This window comes from Girardinichthys multiradiatus, chromosome 17 (genome assembly GCF_021462225.1).
Source record: "Girardinichthys multiradiatus isolate DD_20200921_A chromosome 17, DD_fGirMul_XY1, whole genome shotgun sequence".
Lineage (NCBI taxonomy): Eukaryota > Metazoa > Chordata > Actinopteri > Cyprinodontiformes > Goodeidae > Girardinichthys > Girardinichthys multiradiatus.
In genome coordinates, this window is record NC_061809.1 from 10,729,155 (window position 1) to 10,745,493 (window position 16,339).

At 36.5% G+C, this 16,339-nt stretch overlaps 1 protein-coding gene across 3 annotated transcripts in view; it reads left to right on the forward strand.

Annotated features, from left to right (window-relative positions):
* The window catches only part of tafa5a (TAFA chemokine like family member 5a), a 200,747-nt gene that overhangs the window by 27,823 nt on the left and 156,585 nt on the right, over window positions 1–16,339 (forward strand). The gene's annotated exons all lie outside the window — the stretch shown is intronic.

The window sequence follows — 16,339 nt, forward strand, 5'->3', positions numbered from 1 at the left end:
GTCAGGCTGAAAGAAATGGCAATGCACCTTTCTGTAGAATGTCAATATTTAGATAAACTGTATAGAAAATAGGAAAAAAAAACATGTTCAATACTTGTTTTCCCCACTGTAAAAGTGAACTTAGTATATATTTTATTTGTTTCTATATCCTTTGTTCATTGCAATTTAATGAACAAAAAAGTTAGCATCTTATCAATTCCACTGAAGAAATAACAGCTGTCGCTTCTGTCAGCAGTGTGCTCTGATGTTTATTTGCAGTAACAGGGATTTTATTTTATACACACAGCTTTTATTGTTGTAGAATTGCTTTTTATCTATATTTTATAGTCTTTTGGCACCTGAAACAAAATGCCTGACGCTATGATGCCATTCTTCTGACAGCAATGTAGACGTCTTGTCAAATAATAAGAATATAAGGCTAGGTCTGCTCCCATCTCAGCCACTCCATGCACTCAGAATCGGAACTCAGAAAGTAGGTGGCGGTTGCTATCAGTTGTAGCTGATGTATACAACATACCAAGGTGTGAGTTTATTCCTCAGTGCAAACAGAGTTTCTGCAGAAGGTAGACCAGATTTAGTTTCAATACGGCCATATTTATTGACTTTGTGTTGAACTGACAAATTAAAAAATTCATAAATTTTTCAAATCTCCCTTTTTCCACCGTTTTTCCACACCTTTAACATACAAATTATTTTTATAGTGTATAATTGGTTTAAACATTTTTCAAAACCATCTATAAAACAACCTCCAGCACAGCTTAGGAGAATGCTTCAACTCCCCAAAGCGACTGTAAAACTATGAAGAGGAACAATGTGTAGCATTGAGATTGGTAAGGGTTTTGTAGTTGTGTTATCACCATATTTGTAGATGATATCTGTCTTCTAACTCTCAAATTTAGCAGCAAGCATTGATAAACAATTTGTACATTGTCCTCTCAGGGCTGTCATGAATTTCAAACAAATATTAGAAGGTGCTTTCATTGTTTCATCGTGCATCAATAATGCAAATATCATCATCTCCCCTTTTTCATCAGAGGCTTTTTGGTACCAAATGTTAGTTGATGAATCAGTCGTACACACACACACATACATTTGATTACTCCATTTGTCAATGTCTGAGGACACGACATCAGTGAAATGAGCACAGAAAACACCTCTCCATTTCTTTATCTCACTCAGTCTGTCCCATACAACCTAAAAAAACAATAAACATTCTGTTGGAGCAGGATTTATGATTTGGATCAATTTCCTTTGGAGGACATTACATGTTTGATTTGAGTTTTACATCAAAGAAAAAAGTGCCCTCTTTCACTTTCAGCCGCATGCAAAATACACACACAATTTATTGCGGTGTAGCTCTAGCTCAACGAAGGGCATGCATTATTCAATGACATGCAAACTTCAGTTAAAGGAAGATCACATGAAAAAAAAAGGTATTTTTCCCCGCCTCTACACGACAGCAGTGGAGGGTGGTTGACATCTGTTGTTGTGGGTGCTTTTGGGGAAAGGTGGTGATCAGATGATGAGTGTAAATTTTTTGTATTCAGTTCGCATCTTGCATTGAGAGGACAGATGTTGGCGAGCTAATTAACAAATCTCCATACACAGTTGACTAGCTCCTCTGCATTCAGAGGCTGCAGAAGGGAAGGGAGATGTTTTGTTGGATCACTCACTGACAGTATATCAATACACAAGCATTAACACGTGGCCTCTCGTGTGTATGTGTTTGTGCAAATCTTTTTCCTCCCCTGGCGCATCAAACCACCACCACCTCCTAATCCCCAGTGATTTGAATGACACAATTCTGAGTGCCAGAGAAACTGAAACGAGACAAGATGAGGTGGAGTGGCTTGCTTTCTGTTTCCTGTTGACACTGTGTGTTATCATAACCTTCCATTTTTTTTATTTTAAGTGATGTGAGGAAGCAGCATTACGTTGCTATGGCAAGTCAGATAACAGTTACCAGGTTTCAGCACTTTTACATCACAGGAAATTGTAGTACTATGAGCCCACTTTTGATGTCTAGAAACCTTTACCTATTTGCTTCATACAGACACTCTGTTTATGCTTTGTCATCACAAAACAGATCTAAATTATTTTAGTATTTGACAAAACTAACCAAGAATCAGTTTTCAAATAATGATTATGTTTATTGAGGGAAAAACCTATCTGAACCAACCTTGGCGTCTTTAAATCATGAATTAGGCAGAATTTACCAAATGTTTTGGTTCAGATTAACCAGCCACAACCAGGCCGGATTCTTCCTACTAAATGAAAATCTGGCCTAAAAGTCAAAAAAGGTGGTTGTGGGGATCCGGGGCTGCTTTGCTTCGTCAGGACTCGGACATCTTGTCTTGATGAAATGTTGTAAGATAATGTCCTGCCATCAGTTCATAACCTTAAGCTCAAAAGCACTTGGGTTGTCTTGCTGTACAATGATCTCAAGCACATCAGCAAGTAAACCTTAAATAAAGGGCAGTTGAAGTATGGACTGAAATGCAATGCTTCAAAAGCAAAGTGGCTGAATTAAAACAATTCTGCAATGAAGAGTGGGTCATAATTCCTCCACGGTGATGTAAAAGATTATCTGTTTTGTTATCACAAATACTTAATGGTGTTGATTTTAGAGCATCGGGCTCTTTCTTCTTCGGCACCTCTGAGTCAATTGCAATGTAAAACTGGCTTCACTGTGGATATGGACACTGCTGTTCAAGCAAAATCCTTTTCATGGCAACGAACTTCTACCGTACTTGTGAAAAGTGGTAACACATCTGAATGATTTCTACTAATATACAATTGCTTGAAATGGCTCAAAAAGAAGTGCTCCTGCTTCTTGCACCATTGGATTTAGAAAAGTCCAATCTGTTTTTGTTCCAAAACAGATACATAACTATGTTTTGTTTGGGAGACTTGTCCAAAAGGTAAAAACATCTAAAGCATAATTCAAGTGAAGTATTTTACAGTTGGGGACCTAACTACATCCAGTTGGCAATGCATAACATTTAATAAAAGGTTTCTGTTTGGTGTGTAATTGTGTTATTTCAACACCTAAAATTATATTTCCAAATCTTCAAAAAGTACATAAAATGCATTAGAACCTTTTATGAGATTGGAAGATGTAAAATAAACAGCCTGAAACACCGCTAACTTGCATTTACTTTCGCACTTCTGTGTCTGTTCCACCTGACCTGTTATTTAAATGGATTTAGCACTTAATGTGTTTGCCTGTGGTCTTCGACTGTACTGAAGCTTGAATGATATTTCCTTACTTGGAAGTTACTTTGGATAAAAGGCTTTGCTAAATGGCTAAATGTAAAATGTTAATAGGCAAAAATTTCATAATGACATTTCAGCTCTGCATTTTTGAACGGGAACAGTTGCACATTTCTGCCACAGACGGAAAACTCATTATGGCTGAGATGGGCTGCATTACAGCTGGTTTTTGGAGAACTAACACAAGGCAGCCAAAGAGGCTTTGATTTTTTTTTTTTTACTGTATACAAAAGTTTACAAGAGTTTAATATTGAACTTCCCTTTACTTTACAAAAAATAAGAGAAAATAATATTCAAGCATGAGAAACGTCCTAGAAAGAACACAAAATGTTTTATATTTTAAGCTTGTTAAAAATGTGTGTTGAGCACTGTATCATCTTTTGTTGCTTTGATTAAGGTAATGAAATACACCTGCCTGTTAATGTCAATGCTTTCTTCATTAATTATAATGTCACAGTTTCAAGTTGCTGTTATTATGGGCTGCACAGAGTTGCAGTGGTTAGCACCATTGGCTTGCAGCAAGAAGGTCTTGGGTTCAAATCCTGATGTGGGGTCTCTCTGCTTGGAGTTTGTATGTTCTCTCCAGGTACTCCAGCTTCCTTCTACAGTACAAAAACATAAGTGTTAGGTTAGTTGGCCTCTCTAAATTGCCCTTAGGAATAAATGCGTGCATGCATGGTTTTTAGTCCTGTATGTCTCCTGCATGTCCTGGATGCCACTGTAGCATTCTCCTTTCATTGTCCCACACGACTCTGAGATGATCAAACCTCTCCACAACTGTGTCCCTGAAAGTTCTCTAGCAATCTTATGAGGCTGAAAAGCTGAAGTTACATTTCAACCAGTTGGACTCTATTTTCTTATTTGGTGACTTCTGAAGGCAGTTGGGTGCACTAGGATTTATTTAAGGTTATTATTGTAAAGGAGGCTGAACACAAATGTACTCTAAACTTTTCACATATTAATCCGTAAAATTGTAGAAAACCAGGTAACCTTATTTTCACTCCACAAATATGCAAAAATGTTTGTTCATCTATCACATAGCCTAGCCAGTAAAATCTCTCTATATCACTTCATATTCATCATAGTGTTCATTTACACACACCAGTCCAACTCCACTTCTAACCCCATCTACACTCCTTATCTTTGTGCCCACAACTGGAGTCAAACATGACAACAGATACACACACATCTGACACACACAGTTCAAATATATATATAGAGTATGCAAATATCTAGGAGAGCAGAGAGAGGGTACCAAATAATGAATCCTCCTCCCACTATTGCGGCGAGATAAATTGCCAAGAAGGGTGGAAATGGAATTTCTCGATTTCATAACCCCGTTCTTTTGTTGCACCGTAACGAGGTCACCTTAAATCGCTCCTTGCACGCTGGGGAAAAAAAGAGGAATAGAAGTATTTTAAGGGGAAAAAGAAGATGAATAGATTTAGGGTTGTCAAAAGCAAATCCTTACTGTGCAGATTTAGACGCAAATGTGTTGGTACCTTTGTAAAACCATGTTTTAACCTGTGGCCCCATGCCGCTCTCTTAAAAGTCATGCTGGGGTGTGTGTGAAAGCCGTTTGGTTAAGGCTTTTCTGTCCATTTTTTGGAGCAGATGGATTCAGTGTGTGACTGAAATGAATAACCAGGTTCTTAACTAAGGAGACAACTTCGAACCGACATGCTGACACACACAGACTTTTTCGGCTTCATCTGTTCATTTTTCTTTCCGCCCTATTTTGCAAGCACAAAAAACGCTCCTCTCCCTCCATGCTACACCTATGGCCAGGGGAAGTTTTCCTCCTTTGGGAACTACAAAGAGAGATTAACTGTGTTTCTCTCACCATGGTGGTTCACTTCTGTAATGCAGCTAATCTAATGCACACATTATTCAGCAAGCCTTACATCTATTAGCAGAGAGCACAGCAAGATTTATCGCCTGGGTTTAACTGTATGGTAAAAAAGCACATTAAGCAGATGATATCACAACGTCTACGAAATGATTATGCTGGCTGTGAGATAGAGAAAATAAGAGGTTGAGGGGACCTGCTTAATTAAATGCAAGGTTCACTTGTGCATCTCTAGTCTGCTTTGCTTCTCTTTGAATTTGATACATAGAGTACAATGCAAAAGTATTTCTTACATTAAAATGTAAAAAGTGTGAGTATCTTATTGAGATTTCATGTGCTATGCCATTGATGTTGAACTCCAGTCCTTGAGAGCCAGTGTCCTGAACCTTATATGTGTGTGTGTGGTCCAATACACCTGAATGGAGTGCGCAGATTGATTTGCTGGCCGATCGATCGTCCTTGATTTCCTTAATTTTGGGTGACTGGACGATACTTTTATGTCAAACCGATCTTTTCCACCAATTTTATCTATCTTTGCAAAGGTCTGAAAATCTCCCGCTGTCCACTTTTGCTCTGCTGTGAAAGAGAACTGACTGACAGACCTGCCCACCAGATTACGTCTGCACGTGCACGGTTCACAACTGTTGACAACAATTGGAATCGGCAGGTCAGGCTTTTTAAAGATGATGATCGGCCAGAAAACTGCAATTGGTGCACCCCTAATTTTTATTCAGGTCTGTGGAAGCAGAGATGCATCTAAAAGTTACAGGATACTGGCCCTTGAGGAATAGAGTTTGACAACACAAAATATTGCACATTTGTGAAATGAAAAGTAAATGATACATGGTTTTAGTTTTATTTTTTTTATAAAACTTTTAAAACTGTGCTGTTCTGTTTTTATTCAGCACAAATTCTGATATCCCTGAATAAATCCAGACTATTTTATGTATTCCTTACAACTTTACAGAGTGAATCTTTTACAAAGACTCCTAATTAATTTAATTTATTAGTAAATAGAGTCAATCTGTATAATTTAATCACAGGTTTAAAGGTGGGTTAGGTTGTAAAACAATTTTCTGAACCTCTCACAGAGCACAATTCAAGCCATCATCTGAAAGAATGAAGAGTGGAGCCAAATATAAAACAATTAAATATTATTGAAACTTAAATTCTTTCAGTAACTTAATTCACTAAATAAAATACATTATATAGAACAATTACACAGACTGAGCTTTTCAAGTCCTTAATTATGATGATTTTTCGCTTATAGCTAATGAAAACACGACATTTACATCAGACCAATAAAAAAAACATTTTTAGTACAGAAATGTGGGCTTAATGAAAATTAAGGTTAATACCTGCTTAAATGTTATTTTACAAATGTACTTTTAATCTGACAAACGTGCTTCATTGGAAAACATATTCCAATTTATTGCATATGAACGTAAGAAAACTAACAAACACATGACTTGCCTTTTAAATAGACATCCAGGAGAACCATGGTTACTCTGGCCATGCACTCCACAAATCAGTCAATCAATCTTTATCAGGGACACTGTTAAAAAGTAATAGTTGCCCTGTACACACAGGCCTTTGATAACAGGATATGAATACCAAGTCCCAGATCAGCCTGTCTAATGAAAACATCAATAATATAGATTTCTAAAGCATTTATGAGAATGGTATTTATTTAGAATAAATGCTAAAAAATAAATAAAAATAAATATATCACCCTCTTACAAAACTGTTAAGTAACAAAAAGAAAATGCACAAAATGCATGCAACGCTTTTCAGAGACTTACCATTTAGGTGATATCTGAAGGCAATTGATTGCACGAGATTTTAATTTGTAGTATTAGAGTGGTGGCTAAAGACAAATGTGTGCCACACCTTTCAGATTTTTTATTTGTAAAACCAAATGGAAATGAAATACTTTGCACTTATCCATCACTAAAAAATCTTTTTAAATAAATGTGTAGAGGGTTTCTGGGTGCAATGTGACAAACAGTTTGATGTTTAAGAAACTTTTTAAAGTGTTTTATTCTTTTTAACCCCTTCTTCTTCTTGCCCGTGTCATTGTGCCTAATATTTTATGTTCCATTTTGTTTTGCTTGCAGTTCTTTAAAAACACAGCTCTCTTTCACCTCTGTTTTTCACAACAACAAACAAAAAAAACAAACACCTGAAGTCCATTAATATTCAAAAAAGCATCACCTCGCCACTGTTCGCTTTACAGTTTGTGCACAAGAGAAAGCCAACACCTTACTGAATGTCTGTGAGTAATGAGTGTTCCCACTTGAAAGATGTGACCTTTATATAAGAGCACACCCTCCACCACCCTCCAGTTAATTTCAGACAACCTCAGTTCTGAGCTCACTATTGGATGAGAAATCCCAACACGCAATGTCACACTTAACAATGTGCTTTGATGCTTCTAAAGTGCAGACGTTGCTCCCCAAAGAACATGTAAAATTTGGACTTTGTTTAGGAAAGGATTTGAGTGTGGGGGCCTTTGAAGAAGACATAAATGTACTCCTTTTTAACTGTTTTTCTTTTCATCAGGGTTAGAGCACAAACGTGAGAATAAGTCAGGCAGAACTGAATGCTCGCTCTTATTTTTCCCATCCTGCTCCTCAGAGCTCCCCAAAGCATCTTTATTGAATAGTTCTGAATGGAATAAAAAGGAAAGTGGGAAGGGACCACCAGTGCTGCCAAAAATGCAAAGGTGGCTCCTGGGTAAATCAGTCACAAGTGTCAGTGTGTATTTTTGCATACTCTTAAGTTATTTAGGGTGTATGGAATATTGCAAAAGCAGGTTTTTTTTAGACATGAACTGGACCTGTTTGTCTTGTAAAGTGCCTTTTAAAATGATATTTTGGTGAATATGCTTAAACGAAATTAAAGTTTCTGTGTAAAGTTTAGGTGGGCACAAAGTACTTACAATTAAGCTGGTTACTAAATGAATATACAGTAGGTCTAAAGTGGCCATTGATAGCTGTGGTAAGAACATGTTATGGAATGGTATTTGAGTGTTAACATACACTATATTGTCAAAAGTATTCATCTGTCTATTTTTACATGTACATGAACTTTGATGACATCTTATACTTAATCTATAAGGTCCAATTTGTTGATGGAGTTTAGGAGTGTGTTCATAGTTAGAAGCGAAAACCAGAATTGCAGCCTCCACTCTAATTCATCCCATAGGTCTTCAATAAGGTTGAGGTCAGGACTCTGTGTGGCCCGGTGAAGTTTCTCAACATCAAACTATGTACACCTGCAGCCATGAAAGTAATTGGAACACCAGAATTTATTCAGTTGGTGGTTTGACCAAATACTTTTGGCAAGATAGGTTATCTTCCAATGCAAAACCTTAGAGACTTTATTTGGATGATTTAAGCGTTTTGGAAACAGTGAAAATGTTGTTATTATTAAATGAATATCAAAGAAATATGCACAGTATGTAACACAGTTTTGCAAGCCATTCATTGGCTGTTATTTATAGAAAGAATCTTGCTGGGTAGGTTCGCCTTATGGAAAATCACAGAATTAGGAGTTTAGCTTCGTCTAGGACTCTAAGGTTGATTATTCAAAATACAAAGCCAATACTTCAGTTTAAATGAGGACATCCCTACCGTTAAGGGCAGATGGTGGAACTGGCATAACACAAGCTTAGGGATGAAGTGTACCCAGACATATGAACCCATCTAATGCAATCAGTTTTAACATCAGATTGCGTTATTGTGGTACTCTAAACTTGTTTTAGCTTGAAATAAGCATTTTACTTATTTTTATAACTGAAATTTGTCAGCTTCTTAAAAATGGCAACATGTTGCCTTATTGATTAAAGGGTAATCATATCCTCTTACCAAATTTACATGTTAAAGATTACGTAAACTTTTTGTAAATAGCTCAAACATGTAAATATTTGCCCTTAGCTATTAAGTTAAATTATTAAAAAGTAATGCCTTTGTGGGGTCTAAAGTAAAGGCACCTCAGCTGTAAATATTTATGGTGCCATTGCAATATCATTACTTCCTGTGCTTGTTCTAGAGGTTATAAACTCTACTGTAAAAAGTCCTTAACAGATGTGCATTAGATTCATTTGAATAACAGCAGCTTGAACTACAGTGGATTAAGTTTGAGTAGTGGAGTAAGGCCACTCACGCATAAATGCTGCAGGGGAAGTAGATTCATTTTCAGAAAGACGTAATACACCAGCAGCAACATGAACACTGTCTTTTTGCATTTACAAGTATAAGTGACAAGTTGAAAAAATACTTTTTTTAAAACTTTTGCATTTTCCTATAAACACACACATCTCCCAACAAATTCTCATTATATTTGGTTCGCTTGAAAAATATTGAACAATGTTTTATATCCAGTCCTTAAAACAATACTTTTTTTTAACCATAAGTAGTTTCTATCTGTTTTACATTTTTCGTTAACGCCTTTTAAGCCATTGTTGCACATTACCCTGAATCACCACACAGACAAAGAGGCATATATATCTCAGTAATGTCTGTTGAAGCATCTTCTACACATCTTAAGGTCTTATTTGAAGCCCTTTGCTGCCATGTAGTGGTTGGAGTTATGATTAACTGTGCCTCATTTTGCTAGTTTGCACACCAAATACCCACATTTATATTGATTGTATGAGTTCTGTGTGACAGCAAAACACCAATAATTTTTATTATATAATTGCAAATAAATTCAGGCAGTTAGTTGTTACTTCTGCTGAACTGACTGACAGAAACCAACACAAAAACAAGGGAAATACATAAATAAATAAGTAAATAAATGTTCCTTTAAAACTTGTCCACATACAAGTGGATTTCTTTATATTAATTTCTAAAAAGTTGATTAAAATTGAGATGTAGGATTTTTGAGCAAAACTCAATTTGGACACTTGAGCCACATGATCAGTAACAAAACTTGTCAAAAACAAATGCAACTAAAAGCTATGACTTTTTTTGCACAGTAAAATCAACCTATGCTGAGGTGAATGTTGAATCTAATAGCTACAAAGTGATAATATTATTAGCTGAGCTGAGGCTACTTTGTTCAACGTTTGCATGATCTGGTTCCATATTGACAGAATAAATGACCATCTAAGCAAGATGGATTGCTGGGTCACCTCATGGAAAGCAACATGGCAGGACTAAAGTGAAATGTAGAAGCCAACATCACAAACATGGAAGAAGCTGAGAACCACAGAATGTAGGAAGAACAACAAATAGAGAACAACTTTCTGTAGGAGCTGAAAATAGCTACCTGGTGATGGACTTTATTTAGGATATGTTGTTAAATTAGGCTGGAAAGTGATGGATCTTTTGTTCTGACGGGAGCCCACTTGATTGTAGCACAAATCAAAAGGTGACCAGAAAAGAGTGATTTTGATCCTTCCTTTTAAACATTTGGGATAGGCCTATGGCCTCTTTGGAACTCCTTTCAGAATGAGCTGTTTTACGGCTCTGTCACTTTTATGCAAATCAGCTGTATCAGCACTTCCTACAATTCGCAAAACAAAACTGAAACTTATAAGACACAACAATAAGCACTTACATTTCTATCATCTGCTGATTTGCCACAAACAGTAGGGACTGAATTTTTCTGCCTAAGTCTTTCTGCAAATCCTGTACTAATGTAAGTTCTCAAAGCAGCCTGTGATGAAGTGATTCGCACAAACTAGTACTGTCTTCGGCAATGTGACTGGAACATTGCCCTCAAAAATAAAATGAAGTCACCAATCTATGTCAACCGACAGCGGGAGAATATGCCCAGACACATGTGAGTCTTTGCTGCCAACAACAGAACATCTGCCTTTGAGGGTAGCTATTGTAAAGGTAAAACCAACCGGTGAGACGTTATCTTTTACTGAAAGTCAAGTGGGTGGACCTCCACTTCAGTTGCTAGTCAGGGGCAGAACTCAGGTAATGGTGCTGGGTGCCAGCGTAAATGTGACGTCACAATTACACAGCTTTTGAAACCACGCGTTTTCTAGAAAAAAACAAAACATTCAGTTATAGGCAAAAAACGGCTGAATGTTTTGGTTTTTTTGTGTGTGTTTGGACTGTTTGTAGAAGCATTAGAGCCCAAATGGAAGTATAAAAATGAAGTAAACTTTTCATAATAGATCCCCTTTAAGGTTCATGATTTGAAAGTTTTCTACTAATCCACAAAATAAAAAGACATCCCACAAGGAAAAAACATTTCCTAGATCAAGATCATTTAGCAGAGACTAAATGGCAGAGGCTTAAATTCGGCGGTATGTAAAAAAAGCAGCGTTAATAGAGAAAGGAATTTTTCACAAATTCCAGCAAGGATTTTCACTAAAGGTACACCAAGGCGTCCAAGTAAGATGGTTGAAAATAACCTACCTACTTAATTTTTCAAGAGCATCAGTCCACTTCAAGGAGAATGTTTTCCTTTTATCCTGGCTGTGAATATTGATTTAGAGAAACCTTTTTAGTTTCACAGTCTTGAAACAAGGAGGCTGCTTTTTGATACCAAATAGCCTAACTTTTGAGTGCAATTAGGCCTAAGCTTGTTTTTAAGTAAGCGGAGACATTGTGTAGTCCAGTGTTACATATTAAAGTTTCACCTAAATTAAGGATGTCTAAGGTGTGGCCCACTGACCATTTGAGGCGCTTCATACTCAATTTCTTCAGATTTTAACAACAAATAAATATTTTCTTAAAATGTAAACACAAAGTCTTAATCTGTTATTAAGCATATTTTTTTAGCTTTTTGTAAACAGGATCAATAATATTCAACGACTTACTGAAAAGCAGGTTTGCGTACACTCATTCAATAAACTGAATAAAGTAAGTGTTTTCGAAGACGGTTCCATATGCGGTTCTTGTACTAAGCCACCAGAATGTTTTCCTAGACCAACAGACCAAAAGGAATTGTATACCTTTCTTTTATAAAGGCAAAAATGCAAAATTAGTTTTAGCATTCAGATATAAAATATTTCATTGATCCCTTTTCTACAAGAATCAACATGCTTTGTTTCATTAAAATATTTAATGTTTCTTTTTTGGTGCCTGAGAATATTTCTAAAAGGGAATAGCAAAATAAAAATATTTACCTCCAAATGTTTGAACTATATGTATTTCTAAAGTTCTATTTTACAGCACTCAATAAGGTTTGTTGAGTTAAACTTGATGTTTTCTTTGGCTTCATGCTACCATCTCAGAGCCTGCTGGATGGTATTCAAAACCTTGATCACTAACTAAATTAAACAGATGTTCTATGACTTTTTGCATTGTTGATCAAAACAATGTTAATCTATTTATTTGATGTAATTTGATGTTAGTCACTCTTGCATGAATTTGAGGGCCTTACTTTCTAGTGTTCCTGATACTCAGTTCTAAACAAAGGCTATAAAATATGTAAGACAAAGATGTTCTCTTGTAGCCTTCAGAAGGGTATTGATTCATAGGCAGAAAAAGTTTTTTTTTTTTTACTGTGATACAGCCGAAGTGTCTCAATTACTCACTCCAGTATGTATCATCTGAAATGTTTTATTAACTAGTGTGGTTGGAATTTATATTTTTATTTATCGAGCTAAAATTCTGTTTATTGATACTTTCTTGCAAATGTTGCTCATGAAATATTGAATTTGCAATAAAAATGTAGACATGGAAGCTTTGAAACAGATTTTTAATAAAGCATCTTAAGAAAAGGGGCTGCACTGTAGTCTTCCAACATTATGATTTGATCTAAACCATACCATTGTAGCTCTGGAGTTATGTACATAATCATATTTTTGCTGGAAGGTGAACCCCCATCACAGTCCCATTTCTTCTGCAGTCTCAGCTTTGCATGTAAACCAAAAGGTTTAATATTAGTCTCTTCTGACCAGAGCACCTTCTTCCGTGTGTTTTGCTATGTGACTGAGGGCTAACTGCAGCTAATACATCTTGGCTTCCTTTCACCAGTGGCTTTATAATCAGTTGTTGTTTTACAAAGTTGACTAAGAATAAATGTGTGTGCATAGCTTCGTTTCTCTGGGGCAACCGACTTTCTTTACCTGTGGGAGGCTGATTTTATAACTCAGAAGAGTTTTCTTTGGGATCTTTCATTAGTAATTTCTTTCTTGACAAACAACTGATGTCTATTATTAAGTTATAGTGTGGGCTGAAGGATGTAAAGCAGGACTAAGGCTAAGGAGACAAGAAATTAGAAAAGATTTAATTTTCTGGATTTTGCCTTGAGTGTCCTCATATGCTTTGCATATTTATGACGGCAAGGGGACAGTCTGAAAATGGGAGACTGGATTTATAGTACATCCCAACTGACCCCTGGGGTGATAAAATTATAATAATCTGGAAGCAATCACATTTTTGAAGGTATATTAAGTCAGGGAATTTACATCATCTGCCTTTTCCCAGTATAGTATGACTGAGTTAACTGTTGCCTTTGTATTTACCATAAAAGAGGATTTTTTTTGTCCCAAAAACATTCAGCTTCTCTCCTCACAGCAACTCCAGCTCCAAGCTTTTACGTGACATTACTGGGTCATACTATAAATACACACCGCAGGGGGCTTGATCGCCTCATTGCTTTCTTCTATTTAAATATTACAGTAATTCCAAGTGTGCTTTCTTTGTTAAGGTGCTAGAAATTGCTCTTGAGAACAGTGTTTCTTCAAGTGTCACTGCTTGTGTCAAACTGTGAATAAACAAAAATGGTGTTGAATATCTACATGTACACATACGTACACACACAAAAATACAATTTTAAAATCTGCTGGATTGAATGTTGAATTCATGCAGCTGGAGCAGAAAGTGGGGAGTTTTAGACAAACACTGGGTCAAAAATTGTGACCCAGTTGTTTCAGAAAAGCATGGAAGGAGCCTCGTCTGCATTTTTAATTAAATGACAATGACTTGATAAAACATGACTAAATGTCTTCCACATAATAAAATAAAGAAGGGCAACACAGAGACACAAAGCACAAACAACCATGCACACACCCATTCACACCTAAGGGCAACCTAGAAAGATCAATTACCCTAACAGTCATGTTTTTGGGCTGTGGGATATTATATATTTTGTCATTTAAATTATGTGTTAATCTATGGTAGCTTTAACATCTGACATTTGTCACTTAAACCCATTTTTCTGGGTTAAAAACTAAACCCAGTATGCTGGGACAAACCTGAAAACCCAACCCTATTATTTTAGCCCAGTGCTTGATCAGTCCATGTTAATCCAGTCCAATGCAATAGAAGTAGTCAGTGACATAACTATTGTTTAGTTGTACTAGGTTGTACAATGGGTATGAAAAATAGAGAATGGTTTTCACGTTGTTATTATTATCAATCCAGCCTCATCAAAATCCTTTTGAAACTAAATCCCTAAGCAGAAATCTGTCCAACAAATCACAGAGGAGTGCAAAGTGCGTTGAAGAGCTTTTTCCCTGGCACAGATCAATTTTCCTTGTGATCAGCCGAGCTCGATGAGATAAAAGTGTTTCAAAAAATTTTAAAGGCAAAGCTGTTTTCCTCTCTATGTCCCAAGACGGCCGCTTTTAAGACGTGGGGCTTTTTTTTTCCTTATCTTCTGTTGACTACATTGAGGGTGTTGAAGTGGGCCACTCATTTTCTGAGCATAGCATGAGGTCATCATGCAGAATATCATGACTGACACAGTGGTATTGCATTAGGCATAATAATTAACACTATTTCTTATTAGTCTGTGTTTTTTATATACTGAAAACGTTCATAACTGCCTTTTTTGTTTCTGTTTACAACATTCAGGTCTCATATCAAACCAAGATCCTCCTTAAATATTATCCTTTGTAAATGAGATGCATTTTTCAATGAACAGGCTCTGCAGTGTGGACCGCAGCTTAGTCAAACATATAAACATGCATGGGTGGTGGCGGCATGTGCAAATCCCAGGCTCTGGTTTTAGCTACTGGTTCTGCCAAGGCAGCTCCCAACATATAAACAGGATTTCCCCACCTTGGCAGGGATGCTGGCACAGCAGGCCCTTGCGGCCCTTTGAAGTGAAAGGCCTCCTGGGTCCCCAGGGAGAGGCTTGGGATCTGATCCCTGGGCTCATGCACACGATTGGCAGAACAGAAATGTGCACATATTCACATGTATGCTTTCACAATCTGCTCCTGCTCAATCATACACACCCAGAAAAAAAAATATACGATCTTCCATCATATTGGACAAATGCGCACATCAACCATGCTTACACCCCTGTACCCTGTGCTGATAAAGGGCAAACAGGAAGCACCAAGAGTGCACCTGGCTCTGTGTTGATAAAGGAGCAGGTCACAGCTCTCCGCATGCATCCAGGGATGGGCCAAGAAAAGAAGGATGAGGCTGACTGACAGATGGAGCAAAGGCAGAACCCAGACGCAAGAATAGCAAGAGGGAGAGATGCATCTTCTCTTTGGGTTAAATAAAATTAAAGCTACAAAAGAGCAACATTAATACAAAAGCGCATTAACAAATATGATTGTGTTTTGTACTGTCACTCAGCATAAAGATTTTAGTCAATAACATAAGAAGATAGTCTGTGTTTCATAAATAATACTTCATTGCCTTCTTATGCCCTTGGTACTGTAGCATTTCATCAAAAGTTAAGCCAAGCTGCCACAGATTCTGATGGACATGTTGAAAAGTTCTGTGGTATGAGTTCACCACTTTAGACCCCATCTGTAAATCACATATGGAAGATACAGACACAAGTATAACTCAAATGTCACCATAATGACCCTGCAACACCATTACTTGATCTCATGCAATACTATGTGGATGCTCTGTCTGTATTGGTGAGGATTCACTCACTTTGGCAGGCCGAATGTTAAGAGTGGCTCCAACTAACAACAGCTCAACCTACTTTCTGATTATTTCAACTAATTGGCCTGGAGGCACCTATAAACTCTGTATGGAGCCCTGAAAATTCAGCCCAAGATGGTAAAGCAATCATGAAGTTTGGTTAAAAAAAAACAATAAAAAAACAACACTACGGCAGAAGTATCGTTATATATATATATATATATATATATATATATATATATATATATACACATGTATGTATGTATGTGCATACATATATATATATATATATATATATATATATATATATATATATGTATGTATGTATATATATATATATATATATATATGTATGTATGTGTATATATATATATATATATGTATAGATATGTATGTATGTATGTGTATA